The sequence below is a fragment of the Schistocerca americana genome, unplaced genomic scaffold (genome assembly GCF_021461395.2).
Source record: "Schistocerca americana isolate TAMUIC-IGC-003095 unplaced genomic scaffold, iqSchAmer2.1 HiC_scaffold_454, whole genome shotgun sequence".
In the NCBI taxonomy this organism is placed as follows: domain Eukaryota; kingdom Metazoa; phylum Arthropoda; class Insecta; order Orthoptera; family Acrididae; genus Schistocerca; species Schistocerca americana.
The window spans coordinates 75,001-82,500 of NW_025726186.1; the positions used below are offsets into that span (position 1 = coordinate 75,001).

General features: G+C 53.9%; 2 non-coding genes and 1 pseudogene across 2 annotated transcripts; all 3 read right to left on the minus strand.

The window, feature by feature from the left end:
• LOC124583300 overlaps positions 1-97 on the minus strand; it is a 2,980-nt pseudogene extending 2,883 nt beyond the window's left edge.
• Positions 98-285: 188 nt separating this feature from the next.
• On the minus strand, positions 286-440 carry LOC124583303. Its single transcript, XR_006974151.1, has one exon. It is a non-coding gene; the product is annotated as a 5.8S ribosomal RNA (ribosomal RNA).
• Positions 441-791: 351 nt separating this feature from the next.
• LOC124583287 lies at positions 792-2,701 on the minus strand. The gene has a single exon (XR_006974142.1). It is a non-coding gene; the product is annotated as a small subunit ribosomal RNA (ribosomal RNA).
• Between the last annotated feature and the right edge of the window lie 4,799 nt (positions 2,702-7,500).

Genomic DNA, 7,500 nt, shown 5'->3' on the forward strand with positions numbered 1-7,500 from the left:
TTCGCTCGCCGCTACTGGGGGAATCCTTGTTAGTTTCTTTTCCTCCGCTTAGTAATATGCTTAAATTCAGCGGGTAGTCTCGCCTGCTCTGAGGTCGTTGTACGAGGTGTCGCACGCCACACCGCCAGCCGGCTGTGCACGCTACCGAGTAAGTACCGGTATGCGAACCGCCAGGCGACGGGCGCGCATCGCACGTTTAAGGAGGCGCGGCCGGCCCCACAGGCGGCCGCGACGCTCCCAGGTCTGCGAAGCGGGGCAAACGCCGCGCGCTTCAGTATACGTAGCCGACCCTCAGCCAGACGTGGCCCGGGAACGGAATCCATGGACCGCAATGTGCGTTCGAAACGTCGATGTTCATGTGTCCTGCAGTTCACATGTCGACGCGCAATTTGCTGCGTTCTTCATCGACCCACGAGCCGAGTGATCCACCGTCCTGGGTGATCTTTTCTTAGTTTACACTGTCTCTTTCAAGACAGTTGCATAGGCGGGACGTAGGCGTGTGGCGGCCCCTGTTCAAGCGTTCTGTGTCCAACGGCCTCACGGCCGATGGGCGTCGTACGGCTCCACACCGGAGCGGACAGGCAGTCGGGCGAAAGTCATTCAAAACCGGCGCCAGGCGCCAGGTGCCGCAGGCCAGCCGCTCCAGCGCTTCAGCGCTCGTACCACACAACATTGGCGTTAGTTTTGAGAAGCACGCGTGGTTCCGCACGCGGCGCACGGCTACTGCGAGCCGTACAGGTAGCGTGTTGCGCGACACGACACGCACATCGAAAGACATGCAGTCTAGTCGGTAATGATCCTTCCGCAGGTTCACCTACGGAAACCTTGTTACGACTTTTACTTCCTCTAAATGATCAAGTTTGGTCATCTTTCCGGTAGCATCGGCAACGACAGAGTCAATGCCGCGTACCAGTCCGAAGACCTCACTAAATCATTCAATCGGTAGTAGCGACGGGCGGTGTGTACAAAGGGCAGGGACGTAATCAACGCGAGCTTATGACTCGCGCTTACTGGGAATTCCTCGTTCATGGGGAACAATTGCAAGCCCCAATCCCTAGCACGAAGGAGGTTCAGCGGGTTACCCCGACCTTTCGGCCTAGGAAGACACGCTGATTCCTTCAGTGTAGCGCGCGTGCGGCCCAGAACATCTAAGGGCATCACAGACCTGTTATTGCTCAATCTCGTGCGGCTAGAAGCCGCCTGTCCCTCTAAGAAGAAAAGTAATCGCTGACAGCACGAAGGATGTCACGCGACTAGTTAGCAGGCTAGAGTCTCGTTCGTTATCGGAATTAACCAGACAAATCGCTCCACCAACTAAGAACGGCCATGCACCACCACCCACCGAATCAAGAAAGAGCTATCAATCTGTCAATCCTTCCGGTGTCCGGGCCTGGTGAGGTTTCCCGTGTTGAGTCAAATTAAGCCGCAGGCTCCACTCCTGGTGGTGCCCTTCCGTCAATTCCTTTAAGTTTCAGCTTTGCAACCATACTTCCCCCGGAACCCAAAAGCTTTGGTTTCCCGGAGGCTGCCCGCCGAGTCATCGGAGGAACTGCGGCGGATCGCTGGCTGGCATCGTTTATGGTTAGAACTAGGGCGGTATCTGATCGCCTTCGAACCTCTAACTTTCGTTCTTGATTAATGAAAACATACTTGGCAAATGCTTTCGCTTCTGTTCGTCTTGCGACGATCCAAGAATTTCACCTCTAACGTCGCAATACGAATGCCCCCGCCTGTCCCTATTAATCATTACCTCGGGTTCCGAAAACCAACAAAATAGAACCGAGGTCCTATTCCATTATTCCATGCACACAGTATTCAGGCGGGCTTGCCTGCTTTAAGCACTCTAATTTGTTCAAAGTAAACGTGCCGGCCCACCGAGACACTCACTCAAGAGCACCCTGGTAGGATTGCAACGGGGTCCGCCTCGGGACGCACGAGCACGCACGAGGCGCGTCGCACGCCTTCAGCTCGCCCCACCGGCAGGACGTCCCACGATACATGCCAGTTAAACACCGACGGGCGGTGAACCAACAGCGTGGGACACAAATCCAACTACGAGCTTTTTAACCGCAACAACTTTAATATACGCTATTGGAGCTGGAATTACCGCGGCTGCTGGCACCAGACTTGCCCTCCAATAGATACTCGTTAAAGGATTTAAAGTGTACTCATTCCGATTACGGGGCCTCGGATGAGTCCCGTATCGTTATTTTTCGTCACTACCTCCCCGTGCCGGGAGTGGGTAATTTGCGCGCCTGCTGCCTTCCTTGGATGTGGTAGCCGTTTCTCAGGCTCCCTCTCCGGAATCGAACCCTGATTCCCCGTTACCCGTTACAACCATGGTAGGCGCAGAACCTACCATCGACAGTTGATAAGGCAGACATTTGAAAGATGCGTCGCCGGTACGAGGACCGTGCGATCAGCCCAAAGTTATTCAGAGTCACCAAGGCAAACGGACCGGACGAGCCGACCGATTGGTTTTGATCTAATAAAAGCGTCCCTTCCATCTCTGGTCGGGACTCTGTTTGCATGTATTAGCTCTAGAATTACCACAGTTATCCAAGTAACGTGGGTACGATCTAAGGAACCATAACTGATTTAATGAGCCATTCGCGGTTTCACCTTAATGCGGCTTGTACTGAGACATGCATGGCTTAATCTTTGAGACAAGCATATGACTACTGGCAGGATCAACCAGGGAGCTGCGTCAACTAGAGCTGAGCAGCCGGCCGCCCGGGAGTGTGTCCCGGGGGCCCGCGCGAACACGCAAGCGTCCGCTCAATTATTCTGCAAACAGGAGGAGGCTGAGCTCCCCTGCACAATACACCTCGAAACCCTCTCAGGTCCCGGCGGCGCGCAGCGCCGTCCTAAGTACTTGGTCGGGTTCGAGAGAGGCGCAATCGCCCGGAGTTTGGCGAGTAGACGCTTTAGGTGCGACCACCCGTGCTCCCAACTGAGCTTGCCGCTGCCGACAGAGGCCCGGGAGCGTGCTGTCGTGGCATTGCCGGCGGGAGACAACACGCGCCACCTACGGTGGCCGGCAGCTCCAACGCCAGCGCCACAGAAGGACAAAAGCCCCACTTGGGTGCCGAAGCGAACTCTCCCAGCACAGCGCACGCGCCAACACGTCCGCACAGCTGCGATACAATCCACCTGCGAGAACCGCAGAGGCGACCGAGCAGCAGACGGCGTCGCGGCGCCGAGCGCCGGGCGGCGGCGCATCCTCAGCGCACACAGTCCTCAATCGGACCAGCACACTGCAGATGTCCACCGCGCTTCGCACCGGGCCCGCGAGGACCTACTTTGGCCGCACGGCGCCGCGTGCAGGGTGCGCCGGCGCGCAGCTGCGCCGCCTGCCGCCTCCGTCGGCCGGCGCGCCTGCCACTGGCCGCCCCCACCAGCCGGCTGTAGCGCGTGCGCCCACGCACCGCGCGGCCAGCACGCCGGAAGGCCCCCCCTCACCGGCCGGGGACGGTCCCACCCAGCCACCGCCGCGTATCGCTTCACACCCACATGCCATTCACGTTCGTGGGCATGGTGGGTATCGCTGAAACAACCGGTTGGTAGCTCAACCGATCGTCGCCATCACTGATTCACCTCTAGCGAGAACAACCGCACCACAACGGTTTACCAGTTCTTCATTTGCGTAACGTCACCAGCAAACGTAGACGTCCATCGCCATTTGCAAATTCAACGATTGTTGCATGCCTGTGTCAGGTGTCACGACACACTATGTCTGCCCACATACACGCAACAACATGTGCACGCTTCGCGAACACGTGGAAGGTGGCCCCCGTACGTATGCGATGTCCATTGCGCGAACGACTGTCAACCGGCCTCTGTCGCATGTCGCAGATGTGGAACGCAGTGCACCATGCTATCACGGTGTGTGAGAAGAGACGACTACGTCTGACAACACGCGCCACTACATCAACAGACGGCTCATGCTGATCGCCATCCACGGCATACCATACTGCAATCCAGCTCTTATAGGGAGACGACACGTAGCTGAGTGCACAATATTTGGACCGTATGGTTCGCCGTTGTTGGCGCAGTCGTGGTACGGTCACACATGTACCACGATGTATCATTCAGTACATGAGGACCAATGTGCGGTACAGTGTGTGATTTGGACGTACAACATCAGCGGACAGTTGCCACAAGCCGTACCACAACGTAGGCTGTGCTTCGCCATGCGAATGCCAATGAACAACTGCGAAGGGCATTGAGCATGTACGTCCTGCCGCCATCCGCATTACAGTGTATAGCTGCAAGGTGTTTAACATGAAGCGATACTCTGGGGACCGGGCAGTGCGAGTAGCAAACTATATTGCGGGGGTTGCAGTTAGGCAACACTACACTAATTTAACGCGTCGTATGACAATTACAGAGCAGGTTAAGGCCCAACGTGTGTTGGGTTAAGGCCCAACGTGTGTTGGGTTAAGGCCCAACGTGTGTTGGGTTAAGGCCCAACGTGTGTTGGGTTAAGGCCCAACGTGTGTTGGGTTAAGGCCCAACGTGTGTTGGGTTAAGGCCCAACGTGTGTTGGGTTAAGGCCCAACGTGTGTTGGGTTAAGGCCCAACGTGTGTTGGGTTAAGGCCCAACGTGTGTTGGGTTAAGGCCCAACGTGTGTTGGGTTAAGGCCCAACGTGTGTTGGGTTAAGGCCCAACGTGTGTTGGGTTAAGGCCCAACGTGTGTTGGGTTAAGGCCCAACGTGTGTTGGGTTAAGGCCCAACGTGTGTTGGGTTAAGGCCCAACGTGTGTTGGGTTAAGGCCCAACGTGTGTTGGGTTAAGGCCCAACGTGTGTTGGGTTAAGGCCCAACGTGTGTTGGGTTAAGGCGCAACATAGGTTAGGTTAAGGCGCAACATAGGTTAGGTTAAGGCGCAACATAGGTTAGGTTAAGGCGCAACATAGGTTAGGTTAAGGCGCAACATAGGTTAGGTTAAGGCGCAACATAGGTTAGGTTACGGCGCAACATAGGTTAGGTTAAGGCGCAACATAGGTTAGGTTAAGGCGCAACATAGGTTAGGTTACGGCGCAACATAGGTTAGGTTAAGGCGCAACATAGGTTAGGTTAAGGCGCAACATAGGTTAGGTTAAGGCGCAACATAGGTTAGGTTAAGGCGCAACATAGGTTAGGTTAAGGCGCAACATAGGTTAGGTTAAGGCGCAACATAGGTTAGGTTAAGGCGCAACATAGGTTAGGTTAAGGCGCAACATAGGTTAGGTTAAGGCGCAACATAGGTTAGGTTACGGCGCAACATAGGTTAGGTTAAGGCGCAACATAGGTTAGGTTAAGGCGCAACATAGGTTAGGTTAAGGCGCAACATAGGTTAGGTTATGGCGCAACATAGGTTAGGTTACGGCGCAACATAGGTTAGGTTACGGCGCAACATAGGTTAGGTTAAGGCGCAACATAGGTTAGGTTAAGGCGCAACATAGGTTAGGTTAAGGCGCAACATAGGTTAGGTTAAGGCGCAACATAGGTTAGGTTAAGGCGCAACATAGGTTAGGTTAAGGCGCAACATAGGTTAGGTTAAGGCGCAACATAGGTTAGGTTAAGGCGCAACATGGGTTAGGTTAAGGCGCAACATGGGTTAGGTTAAGGCGCAACATGGGTTAGGTTAAGGCGCAACATGGGTTAGGTTAAGGCGCAACATGGGTTAGGTTAAGGCGCAACATGGGTTAGGTTAAGGCGCAACATGGGTTAGGTTAAGGCGCAACATGGGTTAGGTTAAGGCGCAACATGGGTTAGGTTAAGGCGCAACATGGGTTAGGTTAAGGCGCAACATGGGTTAGGTTAAGGCGCAACATGGGTTAGGTTAAGGTACAATATGGGTTAGGTTAAGGTACAATATGGGTTAGGTTAAGGTACAATATGGGTTAGGTTAAGGTACAATATGGGTTAGGTTAAGGTACAATATGGGTTAGGTTAAGGTACAATATGGGTTAGGTTAAGGTACAATATGGGTTAGGTTAAGGTACAATATGGGTTAGGTTAAGGTACAATATGGGTTAGGTTAAGGTACAATATGGGTTAGGTTAAGGTACAATACGGGTTAGGTTAAGGTACAATACGGGTTAGGTTAAGGTACAATACGGGTTAGGTTAAGGTACAATACGGGTTAGGTTAAGGTACAATACGGGTTAGGTTAAGGCACTTGGGGGGGGGGGGGGCCCGGTTTGTTGATTGTGATTATCGTAAGTAAATGACTGCGGCATCATCTGATTTGCCACGTCAGGGTGCACCTTTGGCTCATAACAGGCGGCGCTCTGATTCCATGCTTGTGGCAGACCTGTGTCTTTCATTCCTGCCATTGTTTGTGTGGTGTGACAGGAGGCAGTATTGTGATGTTGGGTGCACCCCTGTCTGGGACATGTGTGGGTGTTGGTGGCTTAGCTGAGCAATGGTGGTTGTCGGAAGGGTGGGATATTCTGTTTTCCGAGTGGACCTCCCGGTCTGGTTATGATAGTGTGGATTGTCTAATGTGGCAGAGAGGATGCACTGGGTGTTGTTCCATGCTGGTGCTTACATATTGTCTGTGTGCCTGTTACAGGCAGAGAGTAGTGCGTGATAAGAGTGTCTGGCTGACGTGTGATTGTGAGCAGAGTCTTTCAGCATGTATACGGACAGGTCTATACATTATCTGTATTCTGATGGCTCTATCTATTACTAATCAGCGCCGTGTATACGTTTAATCCGGTTCCAGTCGAAACTATTGTATCTCTGTACATTAGTGACACGGCGAGCCCGCTATGTAGTTACTCGTCTCGGCAGCTTCCACCGGTGTATGGCAAATGATTATAAGGAATCAGTCTAGTCGTCAATACCGATAGTCTGACGTCACATGTCTGGGGTGGGGGACGCTGCGCCCTTCCGGTGGGTCATGGCCTAGGAAGACTCTTCCCACGCAGGGGGGCTTGGACTGTCATTGACTCTTCCGAGTAATATACTTGCCGTACGTTTTTGCGACTGCGAGTGCAACGCTCACCGGTACCGACATGGATGGAGCGCCTCCTAGCTGCCGCTGAGCATCTGCATTCGTACAGCGAGCAACGCGATCGCGTCTGTAGCTCGTACGTGGTACAGCTCGCAGCTCATGTATATGGACAGCGGGAATGTCGCATATTGGACATAACTCTTCATGAAACGCACGTTATAGGGGTGGATTGCACATTGCGAGTGCGAGCAAAGTCCGCCGTTCATCCGCTGGAGTTGCGAGTTGGGCGGTTGGGGTGGGGCACGAACGGGTGCAGGTGGAGTGATTGCCGGTCCACGACTTCGTGCGGCAGAGGCGCTGGCGTTGGGGTGGGGTCGAAAGAAGGGCACTGTGGGCCCATCGCTGTCTTAGTCGGCTTGGCGTCTCATAGATGACGGTATCGTCGTTGCAGGAGGTCATGTTGCGGGAGACCTACAGATGGCGGTATGTTTTGCGGTGCGCTCGACATGGCGGACGTAGTGTTGTCAGATTCGCATAGATGGAGGTATTGCATGT